Consider the following 22,134-nt stretch of genomic DNA (forward strand, 5'->3'; position numbering starts at 1 on the left):
GCTTTTGTGCTGAATTATTCACGTGGCCTACCAATAATCTAATTTCTAGCTATTTCTGTCCGGAAAATATTTTCTCTGTTTTTCCGGTGAACCAAGGACAGTAAAATCTGAACCAGAATTCTATGCTGTAAAGGTTATCACTCTGGATCTTGCAATCTGAGTTCAAATCTCGGTAGGACCTACCATGTGAATTAATCTGCCTCGTGGAACTGGAATATAGCTGTCCAACGATTGTTGAAAGTATTTGCAACACGTGATAGGAACGACAGTCCACATTTGCTAATTAAAACGCAGAATTTTTTTTATGTACAATTCCCAAAAGGATGTGTAATATGGTTCTATGGTGTAATGGTTAGCACTCTGGACTTTGAATCCAGTGATCCGAGTTCAAATCTCGGTAGAACCTTTCTAGCTTTTGTGCTGAATTATTCACGTGGCCTACCAATATTCTAATTTCTAGCTGTTTATCCGGTGAACAGATGACACGAAAATCTGAACACTTCAACAATTACTCTATATGGGGTTCTATGGTGTAATGGTTAACACTCAGGACTCTGAATCCTGCGATCCGAGTTCAAATCTCAGTAGGACCTACCTTGTTTTTGCAGTGACATACTCCTCTCCTGTCAACTTTAAAATAGCCTTGTGTGAAAGAAACAAGTGGGTGGGAGTCGATAAGCAGTCTTTGGTACGCACGAAAGACTAGCCTGCAGGAAATTCTTAAAATGAATGCCTAGTACATTTATTAATTGAAAACTTGCTGCCCCCCAATGAACTGAAAATAATTAAGATTTTTTTCAAGATGTTACATGGTAGGGTAGCCCAGGTCATACCGTTTCTGTCCAGAAAATATTTTCTCTGTTTTTCCTGTGAACCAAGGACAGTAAAATCTGAACCAGCATTCTATGCTGTAAAGGTTATCACTCTGGATCTTGCAATCTGAGTTCAAATCTCTGTAGGACCTACCATGTGAATTAATCTGCCTCGTGGAACTGGAATATAGCTGTCCAACGATTGTTGAAAGTATTTGCAACACGTGATAGGAACGACAGTCCACATTTGCTAATTAAAACGCGTAATTTTTTTTCGTTACAATTCCCAAATGGATGTATAATATGGTTCTATGTTGTAATGGTTAGCACTCTGGACTTTGAATCCAGTGATCCGAGTTCAAATCTCAGTAGAACCTTTCTAGCTTTTGTGCTGAATTATTCACGTGGCCTACCAATAATCTCATTTCTAGCTGTTTATCCGGTGAACAAATGACAGGAAAATCTGAACACTTCAGTAATTACTCTATATGGGGTTCTATGGTGTAATGGTTATCACTCAGGACTCTGAATCCTGCGATCCGAATTCAAATCTCAGTAGGACCTACCTTGTTTTTGCAGTGACATTCTCCTCTCCTGTCAACTTTAAAATAGTCTTGTGTGAAAGAAACAAGTGGGTGGGAGTCGATAAGCAGTCTTTGGTACGCACGAATGACTAGCCTGCAGGAAATTCTTAATATGAATGCCTAGTACATTTATTAATTGAAAACTTGCTGCCCCCCAATGAACTGAAAATAATTAAGATTTTTTTCAAGATGTTACATGGTAGGGTAGCCCAGGTGATACCGTTTCTGTCCAGAAAATATTTTCTCTGTTTTTCCTGTGAACCAAGGACAGTAAAATCTGAACCAGCATTCTATGCTGTAAAGGTTATCACTCTGGATCTTGCAATCTGAGTTCAAATCTCTGTAGGACCTACCATGTGAATTAATCTGCCTCGTGGAACTGGAATATAGCTGTCCAACGATTGTTGAAAGTATTTGCAACACGTGATTGGAACGACAGTCCACATTTGCTAATTAAAACGCGTAATTTTTTTTCTGTACAATTCCCAAATGGATGTATAATATGGTTCTATGTTGTAATGCTTAGCACTCTGGACTTTGAATCCAGTGATCCGAGTTCAAATCTCAGTAGAACCTTTCTAGCTTTTGTGCTGAATTATTCACGTGGTCTACCAATATTCTCATTTCTAGCTGTTTATATAGTGAACAAATGACAGGAAAATCTGAACACTTCAATAATTACTCTATATGGGGTTCTATGGTGTAATGGTTAGCACTCAGGACTCTGAATCCTGCGATCCGAGTTCAAATCTCGGTAGGACCTACCTAGTTTTTGCAGTGACATACTCCTCTCCTGTCATCTTTTAAATAGTCTTGTGTGAAAGAAACAAGTGGGTGGGAGTGGATAAGCAGTCTTTGGTACGCACGAAAGACTAGCCTGCAGGAAATTCTTAATATGAATGCCTAGTACATTTATTAATTGAAAACTTGCTGCCCCCCAATGAACTGAAAATAATTAAGATTTTTTTCAAGATGTTACATGGTAGGGTAGCCCAGGTCATACCGTTTCTGTCCAGAAAATATTTTCTCTGTTTTTCCTGTGAACCAAGGACAGTAAAATCTGAACCAGCATTCTATGCTGTAAAGGTTATCACTCTGGATCTTGCAATCTGAGTTCAAATCTCTGTAGGACCTACCATGTGAATTAATCTGCCTCGTGGAACTGGAATATAGCTGTCCAACGATTGTTGAAAGTATTTGCAACACGTGATAGGAACGACAGTCCACATTTGCTAATTAAAACGCGTATTTTTTTTTCGTTACAATTCCCAAATGGATGTATAATATGGTTCTATGTTGTAATGGTTAGCACTCTGGACTTTGAATCCAGTGATCCGAGTTCAAATCTCAGTAGAACCTTTCTAGCTTTTGTGCTGAATTATTCACGTGGCCTACCAATAATCTCATTTCTAGCTGTTTATCCGGTGAACAAATGACAGGAAAATCTGAACACTTCAGTAATTACTCTATATGGGGTTCTATGGTGTAATGGTTATCACTCAGGACTCTGAATCCTGCGATCCGAATTCAAATCTCAGTAGGACCTACCTTGTTTTTGCAGTGACATACTCCTCTCCTGTCAACTTTAAAATAGTCTTGTGTGAAAGAAACAAGTGGGTGGGAGTCGATAAGCAGTCTTTGGTACGCACGAATGACTAGCCTGCAGGAAATTCTTAATATGAATGCCTAGTACATTTATTAATTGAAAACTTGCTGCCCCCCAATGAACTGAAAATAATTAAGATTTTTTTCAAGATGTTACATGGTAGGGTAGCCCAGGTGATACCGTTTCTGTCCAGAAAATATTTTCTCTGTTTTTCCTGTGAACCAAGGACAGTAAAATCTGAACCAGCATTCTATGCTGTAAAGGTTATCACTCTGGATCTTGCAATCTGAGTTCAAATCTCTGTAGGACCTACCATGTGAATTAATCTGCCTCGTGGAACTGGAATATAGCTGTCCAACGATTGTTGAAAGTATTTGCAACACGTGATTGGAACGACAGTCCACATTTGCTAATTAAAACGCGTAATTTTTTTTCTGTACAATTCCCAAATGGATGTATAATATGGTTCTATGTTGTAATGCTTAGCACTCTGGACTTTGAATCCAGTGATCCGAGTTCAAATCTCAGTAGAACCTTTCTAGCTTTTGTGCTGAATTATTCACGTGGTCTACCAATATTCTCATTTCTAGCTGTTTATATAGTGAACAAATGACAGGAAAATCTGAACACTTCAATAATTACTCTATATGGGGTTCTATGGTGTAATGGTTAGCACTCAGGACTCTGAATCCTGCGATCCGAGTTCAAATCTCGGTAGGACCTACCTAGTTTTTGCAGTGACATACTCCTCTCCTGTCATCTTTTAAATAGTCTTGTGTGAAAGAAACAAGTGGGTGGGAGTCGATAAGCAGTCTTTGGTACGCACGAATGACTAGCCTGCAGGAAATTCTTAATATGAATGCCTAGTACATTTATTAATTGAAAACTTGCTGACCCCCAATGAACTGAAAATAATTAAGATTTTTTTCAAGATGTTACATGGTAGGGTAGCCCAGGTCATACCGTTTCTGTCCAGAAAATATTTTCTCTGTTTTTCCTGTGAACCAAGGACAGTAAAATCTGAACCAGCATTCTATGCTGTAAAGGTTATCACTCTGGATCTTGCAATCTGAGTTCAAATCTCTGTAGGACCTACCATGTGAATTAATCTGCCTCGTGGAACTGGAATATAGCTGTCCAACGATTGTTGAAAGTATTTGCAACACGTGATAGGAACGACAGTCCACATTTGCTAATTAAAACGCGTAATTTTTTTTCGTTACAATTCCCAAATGGATGTATAATATGGTTCTATGTTGTAATGGTTAGCACTCTGGACTTTGAATCCAGTGATCCGAGTTCAAATCTCAGTAGAACCTTTCTAGCTTTTGTGCTGAATTATTCACGTGGCCTACCAATAATCTCATTTCTAGCTGTTTATCCGGTGAACAAATGACAGGAAAATCTGAACACTTCAGTAATTACTCTATATGGGGTTCTATGGTGTAATGGTTATCACTCAGGACTCTGAATCCTGCGATCCGAATTCAAATCTCAGTAGGACCTACCTTGTTTTTGCAGTGACATTCTCCTCTCCTGTCAACTTTAAAATAGTCTTGTGTGAAAGAAACAAGTGGGTGGGAGTCGATAAGCAGTCTTTGGTACGCACGAATGACTAGCCTGCAGGAAATTCTTAATATGAATGCCTAGTACATTTATTAATTGAAAACTTGCTGCCCCCCAATGAACTGAAAATAATTACGATTTTTTTCAAGATGTTACATGGTAGGGTAGCCCAGGTGATACCGTTTCTGTCCAGAAAATATTTTCTCTGTTTTTCCTGTGAACCAAGGACAGTAAAATCTGAACCAGCATTCTATGCTGTAAAGGTTATCACTCTGGATCTTGCAATCTGAGTTCAAATCTCTGTAGGACCTACCATGTGAATTAATCTGCCTCGTGGAACTGGAATATAGCTGTCCAACGATTGTTGAAAGTATTTGCAACACGTGATAGGAACGACAGTCCACATTTGCTAATTAAAACGCGTAATTTTTTTTCTGTACAATTCCCAAATGGATGTATAATATGGTTCTATGTTGTAATGCTTAGCACTCTGGACTTTGAATCCAGTGATCCGAGTTCAAATCTCAGTAGAACCTTTCTAGCTTTTGTGCTGAATTATTCACGTGGTCTACCAATATTCTCATTTCTAGCTGTTTATATAGTGAACAAATGACAGGAAAATCTGAACACTTCAATAATTACTCTATATGGGGTTCTATGGTGTAATGGTTAGCACTCAGGACTCTGAATCCTGCGATCCGAGTTCAAATCTCGGTAGGACCTACCTAGTTTTTGCAGTGACATACTCCTCTCCTGTCATCTTTTAAATAGTCTTGTGTGAAAGAAACAAGTGGGTGGGAGTGGATAAGCAGTCTTTGGTACGCACGAAAGACTAGCCTGCAGGAAATTCTTAATATGAATGCCTAGTACATTTATTAATTGAAAACTTGCTGCCCCCCAATGAACTGAAAATAATTAAGATTTTTTTCAAGATGTTACATGGTAGGGTAGCCCAGGTCATACCGTTTCTGTCCAGAAAATATTTTCTCTGTTTTTCCTGTGAACCAAGGACAGTAAAATCTGAACCAGCATTCTATGCTGTAAAGGTTATCACTCTGGATCTTGCAATCTGAGTTCAAATCTCTGTAGGACCTACCATGTGAATTAATCTGCCTCGTGGAACTGGAATATAGCTGTCCAACGATTGTTGAAAGTATTTGCAACACGTGATAGGAACGACAGTCCACATTTGCTAATTAAAACGCGTATTTTTTTTTCGTTACAATTCCCAAATGGATGTATAATATGGTTCTATGTTGTAATGGTTAGCACTCTGGACTTTGAATCCAGTGATCCGAGTTCAAATCTCAGTAGAACCTTTCTAGCTTTTGTGCTGAATTATTCACGTGGCCTACCAATAATCTCATTTCTAGCTGTTTATCCGGTGAACAAATGACAGGAAAATCTGAACACTTCAGTAATTACTCTATATGGGGTTCTATGGTGTAATGGTTAGCACTCAGGACTCTGAATCCTGCGATCCGAGTTCAAATCTCGGTAGGACCTACCTAGTTTTTGCAGTGACATACTCCTCTCCTGTCATCTTTTAAATAGTCTTGTGTGAAAGAAACAAGTGGGTGGGAGTGGATAAGCAGTCTTTGGTACGCACGAAAGACTAGCCTGCAGGAAATTCTTAATATGAATGCCTAGTACATTTATTAATTGAAAACTTGCTGCCCCCCAATGAACTGAAAATAATTAAGATTTTTTTCAAGATGTTACATGGTAGGGTAGCCCAGGTCATACCGTTTCTGTCCAGAAAATATTTTCTCTGTTTTTCCTGTGAACCAAGGACAGTAAAATCTGAACCAGCATTCTATGCTGTAAAGGTTATCACTCTGGATCTTGCAATCTGAGTTCAAATCTCTGTAGGACCTACCATGTGAATTAATCTGCCTCGTGGAACTGGAATATAGCTGTCCAACGATTGTTGAAAGTATTTGCAACACGTGATAGGAACGACAGTCCACATTTGCTAATTAAAACGCGTAATTTTTTTTCGTTACAATTCCCAAATGGATGTATAATATGGTTCTATGTTGTAATGGTTAGCACTCTGGACTTTGAATCCAGTGATCCGAGTTCAAATCTCAGTAGAACCTTTCTAGCTTTTGTGCTGAATTATTCACGTGGCCTACCAATAATCTCATTTCTAGCTGTTTATCCGGTGAACAAATGACAGGAAAATCTGAACACTTCAGTAATTACTCTATATGGGGTTCTATGGTGTAATGGTTATCACTCAAGACTCTGAATCCTGCGATCCGAATTCAAATCTCAGTAGGACCTACCTTGTTTTTGCAGTGACATTCTCCTCTCCTGTCAACTTTAAAATAGTCTTGTGTGAAAGAAACAAGTGGGTGGGAGTCGATAAGCAGTCTTTGGTACGCACGAATGACTAGCCTGCAGGAAATTCTTAATATGAATGCCTAGTACATTTATTAATTGAAAACTTGCTGCCCCCCAATGAACTGAAAATAATTAAGATTTTTTTCAAGATGTTACATGGTAGGGTAGCCCAGGTGATACCGTTTCTGTCCAGAAAATATTTTCTCTGTTTTTCCTGTGAACCAAGGACAGTAAAATCTGAACCAGCATTCTATGCTGTAAAGGTTATCACTCTGGATCTTGCAATCTGAGTTCAAATCTCTGTAGGACCTACCATGTGAATTAATCTGCCTCGTGGAACTGGAATATAGCTGTCCAACGATTGTTGAAAGTATTTGCAACACGTGATTGGAACGACAGTCCACATTTGCTAATTAAAACGCGTAATTTTTTTTCTGTACAATTCCCAAATGGATGTATAATATGGTTCTATGTTGTAATGCTTAGCACTCTGGACTTTGAATCCAGTGATCCGAGTTCAAATCTCAGTAGAACCTTTCTAGCTTTTGTGCTGAATTATTCACGTGGTCTACCAATATTCTAATTTCTAGCTGTTTATATAGTGAACAAATGACAGGAAAATCTGAACACTTCAATAATTACTCTATATGGGGTTCTATGGTGTAATGGTTAGCACTCAGGACTCTGAATCCTGCGATCCGAGTTCAAATCTCGGTAGGACCTACCTAGTTTTTGCAGTGACATACTCCTCTCCTGTCATCTTTTAAATAGTCTTGTGTGAAAGAAACAAGTGGGTGGGAGTCGATAAGCAGTCTTTGGTACGCACGAATGACTAGCCTGCAGGAAATTCTTAATATGAATGCCTAGTACATTTATTAATTGAAAACTTGCTGACCCCCAATGAACTGAAAATAATTAAGATTTTTTTCAAGATGTTACATGGTAGGGTAGCCCAGGTCATACCGTTTCTGTCCAGAAAATATTTTCTCTGTTTTTCCTGTGAACCAAGGACAGTAAAATCTGAACCAGCATTCTATGCTGTAAAGGTTATCACTCTGGATCTTGCAATCTGAGTTCAAATCTCTGTAGGACCTACCATGTGAATTAATCTGCCTCGTGGAACTGGAATATAGCTGTCCAACGATTGTTGAAAGTATTTGCAACACGTGATAGGAACGACAGTCCACATTTGCTAATTAAAACGCGTAATTTTTTTTCGTTACAATTCCCAAATGGATGTATAATATGGTTCTATGTTGTAATGGTTAGCACTCTGGACTTTGAATCCAGTGATCCGAGTTCAAATCTCAGTAGAACCTTTCTAGCTTTTGTGCTGAATTATTCACGTGGCCTACCAATAATCTCATTTCTAGCTGTTTATCCGGTGAACAAATGACAGGAAAATCTGAACACTTCAGTAATTACTCTATATGGGGTTCTATGGTGTAATGGTTATCACTCAGGACTCTGAATCCTGCGATCCGAATTCAAATCTCAGTAGGACCTACCTTGTTTTTGCAGTGACATTCTCCTCTCCTGTCAACTTTAAAATAGTCTTGTGTGAAAGAAACAAGTGGGTGGGAGTCGATAAGCAGTCTTTGGTACGCACGAATGACTAGCCTGCAGGAAATTCTTAATATGAATGCCTAGTACATTTATTAATTGAAAACTTGCTGCCCCCCAATGAACTGAAAATAATTACGATTTTTTTCAAGATGTTACATGGTAGGGTAGCCCAGGTGATACCGTTTCTGTCCAGAAAATATTTTCTCTGTTTTTCCTGTGAACCAAGGACAGTAAAATCTGAACCAGCATTCTATGCTGTAAAGGTTATCACTCTGGATCTTGCAATCTGAGTTCAAATCTCTGTAGGACCTACCATGTGAATTAATCTGCCTCGTGGAACTGGAATATAGCTGTCCAACGATTGTTGAAAGTATTTGCAACACGTGATAGGAACGACAGTCCACATTTGCTAATTAAAACGCGTAATTTTTTTTCTGTACAATTCCCAAATGGATGTATAATATGGTTCTATGTTGTAATGCTTAGCACTCTGGACTTTGAATCCAGTGATCCGAGTTCAAATCTCAGTAGAACCTTTCTAGCTTTTGTGCTGAATTATTCACGTGGTCTACCAATATTCTCATTTCTAGCTGTTTATATAGTGAACAAATGACAGGAAAATCTGAACACTTCAATAATTACTCTATATGGGGTTCTATGGTGTAATGGTTAGCACTCAGGACTCTGAATCCTGTGATCCGAGTTCAAATCTCGGTAGGACCTACCTATTTTTTGCAGTGACATACTCCTCTCCTGTCATCTTTTAAATAGTCTTGTGTGAAAGAAACAAGTGGGTGGGAGTGGATAAGCAGTCTTTGGTACGCACGAAAGACTAGCCTGCAGGAAATTCTTAATATGAATGCCTAGTACATTTATTAATTGAAAACTTGCTGCCCCCCAATGAACTGAAAATAATTAAGATTTTTTTCAAGATGTTACATGGTAGGGTAGCCCAGGTCATACCGTTTCTGTCCAGAAAATATTTTCTCTGTTTTTCCTGTGAACCAAGGACAGTAAAATCTGAACCAGCATTCTATGCTGTAAAGGTTATCACTCTGGATCTTGCAATCTGAGTTCAAATCTCTGTAGGACCTACCATGTGAATTAATCTGCCTCGTGGAACTGGAATATAGCTGTCCAACGATTGTTGAAAGTATTTGCAACACGTGATAGGAACGACAGTCCACATTTGCTAATTAAAACGCGTAATTTTTTTTCGTTACAATTCCCAAATGGATGTATAATATGGTTCTATGTTGTAATGGTTAGCACTCTGGACTTTGAATCCAGTGATCCGAGTTCAAATCTCAGTAGAACCTTTCTAGCTTTTGTGCTGAATTATTCACGTGGCCTACCAATAATCTCATTTCTAGCTGTTTATCCGGTGAACAAATGACAGGAAAATCTGAACACTTCAGTAATTACTCTATATGGGGTTCTATGGTGTAATGGTTAGCACTCAGGACTCTGAATCCTGCGATCCGAGTTCAAATCTCGGTAGGACCTACCTAGTTTTTGCAGTGACATACTCCTCTCCTGTCATCTTTTAAATAGTCTTGTGTGAAAGAAACAAGTGGGTGGGAGTGGATAAGCAGTCTTTGGTACGCACGAAAGACTAGCCTGCAGGAAATTCTTAATATGAATGCCTAGTACATTTATTAATTGAAAACTTGCTGCCCCCCAATGAACTGAAAATAATTAAGATTTTTTTCAAGATGTTACATGGTAGGGTAGCCCAGGTCATACCGTTTCTGTCCAGAAAATATTTTCTCTGTTTTTCCTGTGAACCAAGGACAGTAAAATCTGAACCAGCATTCTATGCTGTAAAGGTTATCACTCTGGATCTTGCAATCTGAGTTCAAATCTCTGTAGGACCTACCATGTGAATTAATCTGCCTCGTGGAACTGGAATATAGCTGTCCAACGATTGTTGAAAGTATTTGCAACACGTGATAGGAACGACAGTCCACATTTGCTAATTAAAACGCGTAATTTTTTTTCGTTACAATTCCCAAATGGATGTATAATATGGTTCTATGTTGTAATGGTTAGCACTCTGGACTTTGAATCCAGTGATCCGAGTTCAAATCTCAGTAGAACCTTTCTAGCTTTTGTGCTGAATTATTCACGTGGCCTACCAATAATCTCATTTCTAGCTGTTTATCCGGTGAACAAATGACAGGAAAATCTGAACACTTCAGTAATTACTCTATATGGGGTTCTATGGTGTAATGGTTATCACTCAGGACTCTGAATCCTGCGATCCGAATTCAAATCTCAGTAGGACCTACCTTGTTTTTGCAGTGACATTCTCCTCTCCTGTCAACTTTAAAATAGTCTTGTGTGAAAGAAACAAGTGGGTGGGAGTCGATAAGCAGTCTTTGGTACGCACGAATGACTAGCCTGCAGGAAATTCTTAATATGAATGCCTAGTACATTTATTAATTGAAAACTTGCTGCCCCCCAATGAACTGAAAATAATTAAGATTTTTTTCAAGATGTTACATGGTAGGGTAGCCCAGGTGATACCGTTTCTGTCCAGAAAATATTTTCTCTGTTTTTCCTGTGAACCAAGGACAGTAAAATCTGAACCAGCATTCTATGCTGTAAAGGTTATCACTCTGGATCTTGCAATCTGAGTTCAAATCTCTGTAGGACCTACCATGTGAATTAATCTGCCTCGTGGAACTGGAATATAGCTGTCCAACGATTGTTGAAAGTATTTGCAACACGTGATTGGAACGACAGTCCACATTTGCTAATTAAAACGCGTAATTTTTTTTCTGTACAATTCCCAAATGGATGTATAATATGGTTCTATGTTGTAATGCTTAGCACTCTGGACTTTGAATCCAGTGATCCGAGTTCAAATCTCAGTAGAACCTTTCTAGCTTTTGTGCTGAATTATTCACGTGGTCTACCAATATTCTCATTTCTAGCTGTTTATATAGTGAACAAATGACAGGAAAATCTGAACACTTCAATAATTACTCTATATGGGGTTCTATGGTGTAATGGTTAGCACTCAGGACTCTGAATCCTGCGATCCGAGTTCAAATCTCGGTAGGACCTACCTAGTTTTTGCAGTGACATACTCCTCTCCTGTCATCTTTTAAATAGTCTTGTGTGAAAGAAACAAGTGGGTGGGAGTCGATAAGCAGTCTTTGGTACGCACGAATGACTAGCCTGCAGGAAATTCTTAATATGAATGCCTAGTACATTTATTAATTGAAAACTTGCTGACCCCCAATGAACTGAAAATAATTAAGATTTTTTTCAAGATGTTACATGGTAGGGTAGCCCAGGTCATACCGTTTCTGTCCAGAAAATATTTTCTCTGTTTTTCCTGCGAACCAAGGACAGTAAAATCTGAACCAGCATTCTATGCTGTAAAGGTTATCACTCTGGATCTTGCAATCTGAGTTCAAATCTCTGTAGGACCTACCATGTGAATTAATCTGCCTCGTGGAACTGGAATATAGCTGTCCAACGATTGTTGAAAGTATTTGCAACACGTGATAGGAACGACAGTCCACATTTGCTAATTAAAACGCGTAATTTTTTTTCGTTACAATTCCCAAATGGATGTATAATATGGTTCTATGTTGTAATGGTTAGCACTCTGGACTTTGAATCCAGTGATCCGAGTTCAAATCTCAGTAGAACCTTTCTAGCTTTTGTGCTGAATTATTCACGTGGCCTACCAATAATCTCATTTCTAGCTGTTTATCCGGTGAACAAATGACAGGAAAATCTGAACACTTCAGTAATTACTCTATATGGGGTTCTATGGTGTAATGGTTATCACTCAGGACTCTGAATCCTGCGATCCGAGTTCAAATCTCAGTAGGACCTACCTTGTTTCTGCAGTGACATACTCCTCTCCTGTCAACTTTAAAATAGTCTTGTGTGAAAGAAACAAGTGGGTGGGAGTCGATTAGCAGTCTTTGGTACGCACGAATGACTAGCCTGCAGGAAATTCTTAATATGAATGCCTAGTACATTTATTAATTGAAAACTTGCTGCCCCCCAATGAACTGAAAATAATTACGATTTTTTTCAAGATGTTACATGGTAGGGTAGCCCAGGTCATACCGTTTCTGTCCAGAAAATATTTTCTCTGTTTTTCCTGTGAACCAAGGACAGTAAAATCTGAACCAGCATTCTATGCTGTAAAGGTTATCACTCTGGATCTTGCAATCTGAGTTCAAATCTCTGTAGGACCTACCATGTGAATTAATCTGCCTCGTGGAACTGGAATATAGCTGTCCAACGATTGTTGAAAGTATTTGCAACACGTGATAGGAACGACAGTCCACATTTGCTAATTAAAACGCGTAATTTTTTTTCTGTACAATTCCCAAATGGATGTATAATATGGTTCTATGTTGTAATGCTTAGCACTCTGGACTTTGAATCCAGTGATCCGAGTTCAAATCTCAGTAGAACCTTTCTAGCTTTTGTGCTGAATTATTCACGTGGTCTACCAATATTCTCATTTCTAGCTGTTTATATAGTGAACAAATGACAGGAAAATCTGAACACTTCAATAATTACTCTATATGGGGTTCTATGGTGTAATGGTTAGCACTCAGGACTCTGAATCCTGTGATCCGAGTTCAAATCTCGGTAGGACCTACCTATTTTTTGCAGTGACATACTCCTCTCCTGTCATCTTTTAAATAGTCTTGTGTGAAAGAAACAAGTGGGTGGGAGTGGATAAGCAGTCTTTGGTACGCACGAAAGACTAGCCTGCAGGAAATTCTTAATATGAATGCCTAGTACATTTATTAATTGAAAACTTGCTGCCCCCCAATGAACTGAAAATAATTAAGATTTTTTTCAAGATGTTACATGGTAGGGTAGCCCAGGTCATACCGTTTCTGTCCAGAAAATATTTTCTCTGTTTTTCCTGTGAACCAAGGACAGTAAAATCTGAACCAGCATTCTATGCTGTAAAGGTTATCACTCTGGATCTTGCAATCTGAGTTCAAATCTCTGTAGGACCTACCATGTGAATTAATCTGCCTCGTGGAACTGGAATATAGCTGTCCAACGATTGTTGAAAGTATTTGCAACACGTGATAGGAACGACAGTCCACATTTGCTAATTAAAACGCGTAATTTTTTTTCGTTACAATTCCCAAATGGATGTATAATATGGTTCTATGTTGTAATGGTTAGCACTCTGGACTTTGAATCCAGTGATCCGAGTTCAAATCTCAGTAGAACCTTTCTAGCTTTTGTGCTGAATTATTCACGTGGCCTACCAATAATCTCATTTCTAGCTGTTTATCCGGTGAACAAATGACAGGAAAATCTGAACACTTCAGTAATTACTCTATATGGGGTTCTATGGTGTAATGGTTATCACTCAGGACTCTGAATCCTGCGATCCGAATTCAAATCTCAGTAGGACCTACCTTGTTTTTGCAGTGACATTCTCCTCTCCTGTCAACTTTAAAATAGTCTTGTGTGAAAGAAACAAGTGGGTGGGAGTCGATAAGCAGTCTTTGGTACGCACGAATGACTAGCCTGCAGGAAATTCTTAATATGAATGCCTAGTACATTTATTAATTGAAAACTTGCTGCCCCCCAATGAACTGAAAATAATTAAGATTTTTTTGAAGATGTTACATGGTACGGTAGCCCAGGTGATACCGTTTCTGTCCAGAAAATATTTTCTCTGTTTTTCCTGTGAACCAAGGACAGTAAAATCTGAACCAGCATTCTATGCTGTAAAGGTTATCACTCTGGATCTTGCAATCTGAGTTCAAATCTCTGTAGGACCTACCATGTGAATTAATCTGCCTCGTGGAACTGGAATATAGCTGTCCAACGATTGTTGAAAGTATTTGCAACACGTGATTGGAACGACAGTCCACATTTGCTAATTAAAACGCGTAATTTTTTTTCTGTACAATTCCCAAATGGATGTATAATATGGTTCTATGTTGTAATGCTTAGCACTCTGGACTTTGAATCCAGTGATCCGAGTTCAAATCTCAGTAGAACCTTTCTAGCTTTTGTGCTGAATTATTCACGTGGTCTACCAATATTCTCATTTCTAGCTGTTTATATAGTGAACAAATGACAGGAAAATCTGAACACTTCAATAATTACTCTATATGGGGTTCTATGGTGTAATGGTTAGCACTCAGGACTCTGAATCCTGCGATCCGAGTTCAAATCTCGGTAGGACCTACCTAGTTTTTGCAGTGACATACTCCTCTCCTGTCATCTTTTAAATAGTCTTGTGTGAAAGAAACAAGTGGGTGGGAGTCGATAAGCAGTCTTTGGTACGCACGAATGACTAGCCTGCAGGAAATTCTTAATATGAATGCCTAGTACATTTATTAATTGAAAACTTGCTGACCCCCAATGAACTGAAAATAATTAAGATTTTTTTCAAGATGTTACATGGTAGGGTAGCCCAGGTCATACCGTTTCTGTCCAGAAAATATTTTCTCTGTTTTTCGTGCGAACCAAGGACAGTAAAATCTGAACCAGCATTCTATGCTGTAAAGGTTATCACTCTGGATCTTGCAATCTGAGTTCAAATCTCTGTAGGACCTACCATGTGAATTAATCTGCCTCGTGGAACTGGAATATAGCTGTCCAACGATTGTTGAAAGTATTTGCAACACGTGATAGGAACGACAGTCCACATTTGCTAATTAAAACGCGTAATTTTTTTTCTGTACAATTCCCAAATGGATGTATAATATGGTTCTATGTTGTAATGGTTAGCACTCTGGACTTTGAATCCAGTGATCCGAGTTCAAATCTCAGTAGAACCTTTCTAGCTTTTGTGCTGAATTATTCACGTGGCCTACCAATAATCTCATTTCTAGCTGTTTATCCGGTGAACAAATGACAGGAAAATCTGAACACTTCAGTAATTACTCTATATGGGGTTCTATGGTGTAATGGTTATCACTCAGGACTCTGAATCCTGCGATCCGAGTTCAAATCTCAGTAGGACCTACCTTCATTCTGCAGTGACATACTCCTCTCCTGTCAACTTTAAAATAGTCTTGTGTGAAAGAAACAAGTGGGTGGGAGTCGATTAGCAGTCTTTGGTACGCATGAATGGCCAGCCTGCAGGAAATTTTTAATATGAATGCCTAGTACATTTATTAATTGAAAACTTGCTGCCCCCCAATGAACTGAAAATAATTACGATTTTTTTCAAGATGTTACATGGTAGGGTAGCCCAGGTCATACCGTTTCTGTCCAGAAAATATTTTCTCTGTTTTTCCTGTGAACCAAGGACAGTAAAATCTGAACCAGCATTCTATGCTGTAAAGGTTATCACTCTGGATCTTGCAATCTGAGTTCAAATCTCTGTAGGACCTACCATGTGAATTAATCTGCCTCGTGGAACTGGAATATAGCTGTCCAACGATTGTTGAAAGTATTTGCAACACGTGATAGGAACGACAGTCCACATTTGCTAATTAAAACGCGTAATTTTTTTTCTGTACAATTCCCAAATGGATGTATAATATGGTTCTATGTTGTAATGCTTAGCACTCTGGACTTTGAATCCAGTGATCCGAGTTCAAATCTCAGTAGAACCTTTCTAGCTTTTGTGCTGAATTATTCACGTGGTCTACCAATATTCTCATTTCTAGCTGTTTATCCGGTGAACAAATGACAGGAAAATCTGAACACTTCAATAATTACTCTATATGGGGTTCTATGGTGTAATGGTTAGCACTCAGGACTCTGAATCCTGCGATCCGAGTTCAAATCTCGCTAGGACCTACCTTGTTTTTGCAGTGACATACTCCTCTCCTGTCAACTTTAAAATAGTCTTGTGTGAAAGAAACAAGTGGGTGGGAGTCGATAAGCAGTCTTTGGTACGCACGAAAGACTAGCCTGCAGGAAATTCTTAATATGAATGCCTAGTACATTTATTAATTGAAAACTTGCTGCCCCCCAATGAACTGAAAATAATTAAGATTTTTTTCAAGATGTTACATGGTAGGGTAGCCCAGGTCATACCGTTTCTGTCCAGAAAATATTTTCTCTGTTTTTCCTGTGAACCAAGGACAGTAAAATCTGAACCAGCATTCTATGCTGTAAAGGTTATCACTCTGGATCTTGCAATCTGAGTTCAAATCTCTGTAGGACCTACCATGTGAATTAATCTGCCTCGTGGAACTGGAATATAGCTGTCCAACGATTGTTGAAAGTATTTGCAACACGTGATAGGAACGACAGTCCACATTTGCTAATTAAAACGCGTAATTTTTTTTCGTTACAATTCCCAAATGGATGTATAATATGGTTCTATGTTGTAATGGTTAGCACTCTGGACTTTGAATCCAGTGATCCGAGTTCAAATCTCAGTAGAACCTTTCTAGCTTTTGTGCTGAATTATTCACGTGGCCTACCAATAATCTCATTTCTAGCTGTTTATCCGGTGAACAAATGACAGGAAAATCTGAACACTTCAGTAATTACTCTATATGGGGTTCTATGGTGTAATGGTTAGCACTCAGGACTCTGAATCCTGCGATCCGAGTTCAAATCTCGGTAGGACCTACCTAGTTTTTGCAGTGACATACTCCTCTCCTGTCATCTTTAAAATAGTCTTGTGTGAAAGAAACAAGTGGGTGGGAGTCGATAAGCAGTCTTTGGTACGCACGAATGACTAGCCTGCAGGAAATTCTTAATATGAATGCCTAGTACATTTATTAATTGAAAACTTGCTGCCCCCCAATGAACTGAAAATAATTAAGATTTTTTTCAAGATGTTACATGGTAGGGTAGCCCAGGTCATACCGTTTCTGTCCAGAAAATATTTTCTCTGTTTTTCCTGTGAACCAAGGACAGTAAAATCTGAACCAGCATTCTATGCTGTAAAGGTTATCACTCTGGATCTTGCAATCTGAGTTCAAATCTCTGTAGGGCCTACCATGTGAATTAATCTGCCTCGTGGAACTGGAATATAGCTGTCCAACGATTGTTGAAAGTATTTGCAACACGTGATAGGAACGACAGTCCACATTTGCTAATTAAAACGCGTAATTTTTTTTCGTTACAATTCCCAAATGGATGTATAATATGGTTCTATGTTGTAATGGTTAGCACTCTGGACTTTGAATCCAGTGATCCGAGTTCAAATCTCAGTAGAACCTTTCTAGCTTTTGTGCTGAATTATTCACGTGGCCTACCAATAATCTAATTTCTAGCTGTTTATCCGGTGAACAAATGACAGGAAAATCTGAACACTTCAGTAATTATTCTATATGGGGTGCTATGGTGTAATGGTTATCACTCAGGACTCTGAATCCTGCGATCCGAGTTCAAATCTCAGTAGGACCTACCTTCATTCTGCAGTGACATACTCCTCTCCTGTCAACTTTAAAATAGTCTTGTGTGAAAGAAACAAGTGGGTGGGAGTCGATAAGCAGTCTTTGGTACGCACGAATGGCCAGCCTGCAGGAAATTCTTAATATGAATGCCTAGTACATTTATTAATTGAAAACTTGCTGCCCCCCAATGAACTGAAAATAATTACGATTTTTTTCAAGATGTTACATGGTAGGGTAGCCCAGGTCATACCGTTTCTGTCCAGAAAATATTTTCTCTGTTTTTCCTGTGAACCAAGGACAGTAAAATCTGAACCAGCATTCTATGCTGTAAAGGTTATCACTCTGGATCTTGCAATCTGAGTTCAAATCTCTGTAGGACCTACCATGTGAATTAATCTGCCTCGTGGAACTGGAATATAGCTGTCCAACGATTGTTGAAAGTATTTGCAACACGTGATAGGAACGACAGTCCACATTTGCTAATTAAAACGCGTAATTTTTTTTCTGTACAATTCCCAAATGGATGTATAATATGGTTCTATGTTGTAATGCTTAGCACTCTGGACTTTGAATCCAGTGATCCGAGTTCAAATCTCAGTAGAACCTTTCTAGCTTTTGTGCTGAATTATTCACGTGGCCTACCAATAATCTCATTTCTAGCTGTTTATCCGGTGAACAAATGACAGGAAAATCTGAACACTTCAGTAATTACTCTATATGGGGTTCTATGGTGTAATGGTTATCACTCAGGACTCTGAATCCTGCGATCCGAGTTCAAATCTCAGTAGGACCTACCTTCATTCTGCAGTGACATACTCCTCTCCTGTCAACTTTAAAATAGTCTTGTGTGAAAGAAACAAGTGGGTGGGAGTCGATTAGCAGTCTTTGGTACGCATGAATGGCCAGCCTGCAGGAAATTTTTAATATGAATGCCTAGTACATTTATTAATTGAAAACTTGCTGCCCCCCAATGAACTGAAAATAATTACGATTTTTTTCAAGATGTTACATGGTAGGGTAGCCCAGGTCAATATCGTTTCTGTCCAGAAAATATTTTCTCTGTTTTTCCTGTGAACCAAGGACAGTAAAATCTGAACCAGCATTCTATGCTGTAAAGGTTATCACTCTGGATCTTGCAATCTGAGTTCAAATCTCTGTAGGACCTACCATGTGAATTAATCTGCCTCGTGGAACTGGAATATAGCTGTCCAACGATTGTTGAAAGTATTTGCAACACGTGATAGGAACGACAGTCCACATTTGCTAATTAAAACGCGTAATTTTTTTTCTGTACAATTCCCAAATGGATGTATAATATGGTTCTATGTTGTAATGCTTAGCACTCTGGACTTTGAATCCAGTGATCCGAGTTCAAATCTCAGTAGAACCTTTCTAGCTTTTGTGCTGAATTATTCACGTGGTCTACCAATATTCTCATTTCTAGCTGTTTATCCGGTGAACAAATGACAGGAAAATCTGAACACTTCAATAATTACTCTATATGGGGTTCTATGGTGTAATTGTTGGCACTCAGGACTCTGAATCCTGTGATCCGAGTTCAAATCTCGGTAGGACCTACCTTGATTTTGCAGTGACATACTCCTCTCCTGTCAACTTTAAAATAGTCTTGTGTGAAAGAAACAAGTGGGTGGAAGTCGATTAGCAGTCTTTGGTACGCACGAATGGCCAGCCTGCAGGAAATTTTTAATATGAATGCCTTGTATATTTATTAATTGAAAACTTGCTGACCCCCAATGAACTGAAAATAATTACGATTTTTTTTCAAGATGTTACATGGTAGGGTAGCCCAGGTGATACCGTTTCTGTCCAGAAAATATTTTCTCTGTTTTTCCTGTGAACCAAGGACAGTAAAATCTGAACCAGCATTCTATGCTGTAAAGGTTATCACTCTGGATCTTGCAATCTGAGTTCAAATCTCGGTAGGACCTACCATGTGAATTAATCTGCCTCGTGGAACTGGAATATAGCTGTCCAACGATTGTTGAAAGTATTTGCAACACGTGATAGGAACGACAGTCCACATTTGCTAATTAAAACGCGTAATTTTTTTTCGTTACAATTCCCAAATGGATGTATAATATGGTTCTATGTTGTAATGGTTAGCACTCTGGACTTTGAATCCAGTGATCCGAGTTCAAATCTCAGTAGAACCTTTCTAGCTTTTGTGCTGAATTATTCACGTGGCCTACCAATAATCTCATTTCTAGCTGTTTATCCGGTGAACAAATGACAGGAAAATCTGAACACTTCAGTAATTACTCTATATGGGGTTCTATGGTGTAATGGTTATCACTCAGGACTCTGAATCCTGCGATCCGAATTCAAATCTCAGTAGGACCTACCTTGTTTTTGCAGTGACATTCTCCTCTCCTGTCAACTTTAAAATAGTCTTGTGTGAAAGAAACAAGTGGGTGGGAGTCGATAAGCAGTCTTTGGTACGCACGAATGACTAGCCTGCAGGAAATTCTTAATATGAATGCCTAGTACATTTATTAATTGAAAACTTGCTGCCCCCCAATGAACTGAAAATAATTAAGATTTTTTTCAAGATGTTACATGGTAGGGTAGCCCAGGTGATACCGTTTCTGTCCAGAAAATATTTTCTCTGTTTTTCGTGCGAACCAAGGACAGTAAAATCTGAACCAGCATTCTATGCTGTAAAGGTTATCACTCTGGATCTTGCAATCTGAGTTCAAATCTCTGTAGGACCTACCATGTGAATTAATCTGCCTCGTGGAACTGGAATATAGCTGTCCAACGATTGTTGAAAGTATTTGCAACACGTGATAGGAACGACAGTCCACATTTGCTAATTAAAACGCGTAATTTTTTTTCTGTACAATTCCCAAATGGATGTATAATATGGTTCTATGTTGTAATGGTTAGCACTCTGGACTTTGAATCCAGTGATCCGAGTTCAAATCTCAGTAGAACCTTTCTAGCTTTTGTGCTGAATTATTCACGTGGCCTACCAATAATCTCATTTGTAGCTGTTTATCCGGTGAACAAATGACAGGAAAATCTGAACACTTCAGTAATTACTCTATATGGGGTTCTATGGTGTAATGGTTATCACTCAGGACTCTGAATCCTGCGATTCGAGTTCAAATCTCAGTAGGACCTACCTTCATTCTGCAGTGACATACTCCTCTCCTGTCAACTTTTAAATAGTCTTGTGTGAAAGAAACAAGTGGGTGGGAGTCGATTAGCAGTCTTTGGTACGCATGAATGGCCAGCCTGCAGGAAATCTTTAATATGAATGCCTAGTACATTTATTAATTGAAAACTTGCTGCCCCCCAATGAACTGAAAATAATTACGATTTTTTTCAAGATGTTACATGGTAGGGTAGCCCAGGTCATACCGTTTCTGTCCAGAAAATATTTTCTCTGTTTTTCCTGTGAACCAAGGACAGTAAAATCTGAACCAGCATTCTATGCTGTAAAGGTTATCACTCTGGATCTTGCAATCTGAGTTCAAATCTCTGTAGGACCTACCATGTGAATTAATCTGCCTCGTTTAACTGGAATATAGCTGTCCAACGATTGTTGAAAGTATTTGCAACACGTGATAGGAACGACAGTCCACATTTGCTAATTAAAACGCGTAATTTTTTTTCTGTACAATTCCCAAATGGATGTATAATATGGTTCTATGTTGTAATGCTTAGCACTCTGGACTTTGAATCCAGTGATCCGAGTTCAAATCTCAGTAGAACCTTTCTAGCTTTTGTGCTGAATTATTCACGTGGCCTACCAATAATCTAATTTCTAGCTGTTTATCCGGTGAACAAATGACAGGAAAATCTGAACACTTCAGTAATTACTCCATATGGGGTTCTATGGTGTAATGGTTATCACTCAGGACTCTGAATCCTGCAATCCGAGTTCAAATCTCAGTAGGACCTACCTTCATTCTGCAGTGACATACTGCTCTCCTGTCAACTTTAAAATAGTCTTGTGTGAAAGAAACAAGTGGGTGGGAGTCGATTAGCAGTCTTTGGTACGCATGAATGGCCAGCCTGCAGGACATTTTTAATATGAATGCCTAGTACATTTATTAATTGAAAACTTGCTGCCCCCCAATGAACTGAAAATAATTAAGATTTTTTTCAAGATGTTACATGGTAGGGTAGCCCAGGTCATACCGTTTCTGTCCAGAAAATATTTTCTCTGTTTTTCCTGTGAACCAAGGACAGTAAAATCTGAACCAGCATTCTATGCTGTAAAGGTTATCACTCTGGATCTTGCAATCTGAGTTCAAATCTCGGTAGGACCTACCATGTGAATTAATCTGCCTCGTGGA

General features: G+C 38.7%; 33 non-coding genes across 33 annotated transcripts; all 33 read left to right on the forward strand.

Moving 5' to 3' along the window:
• The first annotated feature begins 334 nt into the window (after positions 1-334).
• trnaq-uug (transfer RNA glutamine (anticodon UUG)) lies at positions 335-406 on the forward strand. Its single transcript has one exon. It is a non-coding gene; the product is annotated as a tRNA-Gln (tRNA).
• Positions 407-521: 115 nt separating this feature from the next.
• Positions 522-593, forward strand: trnaq-cug (transfer RNA glutamine (anticodon CUG)). Its single transcript has one exon. It is a non-coding gene; the product is annotated as a tRNA-Gln (tRNA).
• Positions 594-1,117: 524 nt separating this feature from the next.
• On the forward strand, positions 1,118-1,189 carry trnaq-uug (transfer RNA glutamine (anticodon UUG)). The gene has a single exon. It is a non-coding gene; the product is annotated as a tRNA-Gln (tRNA).
• An 898-nt stretch (positions 1,190-2,087) lies between these two features.
• Positions 2,088-2,159, forward strand: trnaq-cug (transfer RNA glutamine (anticodon CUG)). The gene has a single exon. It is a non-coding gene; the product is annotated as a tRNA-Gln (tRNA).
• Positions 2,160-2,683: 524 nt separating this feature from the next.
• Positions 2,684-2,755, forward strand: trnaq-uug (transfer RNA glutamine (anticodon UUG)). Its single transcript has one exon. It is a non-coding gene; the product is annotated as a tRNA-Gln (tRNA).
• Positions 2,756-3,653: 898 nt separating this feature from the next.
• On the forward strand, positions 3,654-3,725 carry trnaq-cug (transfer RNA glutamine (anticodon CUG)). The gene has a single exon. It is a non-coding gene; the product is annotated as a tRNA-Gln (tRNA).
• Positions 3,726-4,249: 524 nt separating this feature from the next.
• Positions 4,250-4,321, forward strand: trnaq-uug (transfer RNA glutamine (anticodon UUG)). The gene has a single exon. It is a non-coding gene; the product is annotated as a tRNA-Gln (tRNA).
• An 898-nt stretch (positions 4,322-5,219) lies between these two features.
• Positions 5,220-5,291, forward strand: trnaq-cug (transfer RNA glutamine (anticodon CUG)). The gene has a single exon. It is a non-coding gene; the product is annotated as a tRNA-Gln (tRNA).
• Positions 5,292-5,815: 524 nt separating this feature from the next.
• On the forward strand, positions 5,816-5,887 carry trnaq-uug (transfer RNA glutamine (anticodon UUG)). The gene has a single exon. It is a non-coding gene; the product is annotated as a tRNA-Gln (tRNA).
• A 115-nt stretch (positions 5,888-6,002) lies between these two features.
• On the forward strand, positions 6,003-6,074 carry trnaq-cug (transfer RNA glutamine (anticodon CUG)). The gene has a single exon. It is a non-coding gene; the product is annotated as a tRNA-Gln (tRNA).
• Positions 6,075-6,598: 524 nt separating this feature from the next.
• On the forward strand, positions 6,599-6,670 carry trnaq-uug (transfer RNA glutamine (anticodon UUG)). The gene has a single exon. It is a non-coding gene; the product is annotated as a tRNA-Gln (tRNA).
• An 898-nt stretch (positions 6,671-7,568) lies between these two features.
• On the forward strand, positions 7,569-7,640 carry trnaq-cug (transfer RNA glutamine (anticodon CUG)). Its single transcript has one exon. It is a non-coding gene; the product is annotated as a tRNA-Gln (tRNA).
• Positions 7,641-8,164: 524 nt separating this feature from the next.
• On the forward strand, positions 8,165-8,236 carry trnaq-uug (transfer RNA glutamine (anticodon UUG)). Its single transcript has one exon. It is a non-coding gene; the product is annotated as a tRNA-Gln (tRNA).
• An 898-nt stretch (positions 8,237-9,134) lies between these two features.
• trnaq-cug (transfer RNA glutamine (anticodon CUG)) lies at positions 9,135-9,206 on the forward strand. Its single transcript has one exon. It is a non-coding gene; the product is annotated as a tRNA-Gln (tRNA).
• Positions 9,207-9,730: 524 nt separating this feature from the next.
• Positions 9,731-9,802, forward strand: trnaq-uug (transfer RNA glutamine (anticodon UUG)). Its single transcript has one exon. It is a non-coding gene; the product is annotated as a tRNA-Gln (tRNA).
• Positions 9,803-9,917: 115 nt separating this feature from the next.
• On the forward strand, positions 9,918-9,989 carry trnaq-cug (transfer RNA glutamine (anticodon CUG)). Its single transcript has one exon. It is a non-coding gene; the product is annotated as a tRNA-Gln (tRNA).
• Positions 9,990-10,513: 524 nt separating this feature from the next.
• Positions 10,514-10,585, forward strand: trnaq-uug (transfer RNA glutamine (anticodon UUG)). Its single transcript has one exon. It is a non-coding gene; the product is annotated as a tRNA-Gln (tRNA).
• An 898-nt stretch (positions 10,586-11,483) lies between these two features.
• trnaq-cug (transfer RNA glutamine (anticodon CUG)) lies at positions 11,484-11,555 on the forward strand. Its single transcript has one exon. It is a non-coding gene; the product is annotated as a tRNA-Gln (tRNA).
• Positions 11,556-12,079: 524 nt separating this feature from the next.
• Positions 12,080-12,151, forward strand: trnaq-uug (transfer RNA glutamine (anticodon UUG)). Its single transcript has one exon. It is a non-coding gene; the product is annotated as a tRNA-Gln (tRNA).
• Positions 12,152-12,266: 115 nt separating this feature from the next.
• trnaq-cug (transfer RNA glutamine (anticodon CUG)) lies at positions 12,267-12,338 on the forward strand. The gene has a single exon. It is a non-coding gene; the product is annotated as a tRNA-Gln (tRNA).
• Positions 12,339-13,049: 711 nt separating this feature from the next.
• Positions 13,050-13,121, forward strand: trnaq-cug (transfer RNA glutamine (anticodon CUG)). The gene has a single exon. It is a non-coding gene; the product is annotated as a tRNA-Gln (tRNA).
• A 524-nt stretch (positions 13,122-13,645) lies between these two features.
• On the forward strand, positions 13,646-13,717 carry trnaq-uug (transfer RNA glutamine (anticodon UUG)). The gene has a single exon. It is a non-coding gene; the product is annotated as a tRNA-Gln (tRNA).
• An 898-nt stretch (positions 13,718-14,615) lies between these two features.
• On the forward strand, positions 14,616-14,687 carry trnaq-cug (transfer RNA glutamine (anticodon CUG)). Its single transcript has one exon. It is a non-coding gene; the product is annotated as a tRNA-Gln (tRNA).
• A 524-nt stretch (positions 14,688-15,211) lies between these two features.
• On the forward strand, positions 15,212-15,283 carry trnaq-uug (transfer RNA glutamine (anticodon UUG)). The gene has a single exon. It is a non-coding gene; the product is annotated as a tRNA-Gln (tRNA).
• Positions 15,284-15,398: 115 nt separating this feature from the next.
• Positions 15,399-15,470, forward strand: trnaq-cug (transfer RNA glutamine (anticodon CUG)). Its single transcript has one exon. It is a non-coding gene; the product is annotated as a tRNA-Gln (tRNA).
• Positions 15,471-16,181: 711 nt separating this feature from the next.
• trnaq-cug (transfer RNA glutamine (anticodon CUG)) lies at positions 16,182-16,253 on the forward strand. Its single transcript has one exon. It is a non-coding gene; the product is annotated as a tRNA-Gln (tRNA).
• Positions 16,254-16,777: 524 nt separating this feature from the next.
• trnaq-uug (transfer RNA glutamine (anticodon UUG)) lies at positions 16,778-16,849 on the forward strand. The gene has a single exon. It is a non-coding gene; the product is annotated as a tRNA-Gln (tRNA).
• Positions 16,850-16,964: 115 nt separating this feature from the next.
• Positions 16,965-17,036, forward strand: trnaq-cug (transfer RNA glutamine (anticodon CUG)). Its single transcript has one exon. It is a non-coding gene; the product is annotated as a tRNA-Gln (tRNA).
• A 524-nt stretch (positions 17,037-17,560) lies between these two features.
• trnaq-uug (transfer RNA glutamine (anticodon UUG)) lies at positions 17,561-17,632 on the forward strand. Its single transcript has one exon. It is a non-coding gene; the product is annotated as a tRNA-Gln (tRNA).
• An 898-nt stretch (positions 17,633-18,530) lies between these two features.
• Positions 18,531-18,602, forward strand: trnaq-cug (transfer RNA glutamine (anticodon CUG)). The gene has a single exon. It is a non-coding gene; the product is annotated as a tRNA-Gln (tRNA).
• A 1,309-nt stretch (positions 18,603-19,911) lies between these two features.
• Positions 19,912-19,983, forward strand: trnaq-uug (transfer RNA glutamine (anticodon UUG)). Its single transcript has one exon. It is a non-coding gene; the product is annotated as a tRNA-Gln (tRNA).
• A 711-nt stretch (positions 19,984-20,694) lies between these two features.
• Positions 20,695-20,766, forward strand: trnaq-uug (transfer RNA glutamine (anticodon UUG)). Its single transcript has one exon. It is a non-coding gene; the product is annotated as a tRNA-Gln (tRNA).
• Positions 20,767-21,664: 898 nt separating this feature from the next.
• On the forward strand, positions 21,665-21,736 carry trnaq-cug (transfer RNA glutamine (anticodon CUG)). The gene has a single exon. It is a non-coding gene; the product is annotated as a tRNA-Gln (tRNA).
• The last annotated feature ends 398 nt before the right edge of the window (positions 21,737-22,134 follow it).

The sequence above is a fragment of the Salmo salar genome, chromosome 08, assembly GCF_965601325.2.
Source record: "Salmo salar chromosome 08, fSalSal1, whole genome shotgun sequence".
NCBI classification, from domain to species: domain Eukaryota; kingdom Metazoa; phylum Chordata; class Actinopteri; order Salmoniformes; family Salmonidae; genus Salmo; species Salmo salar.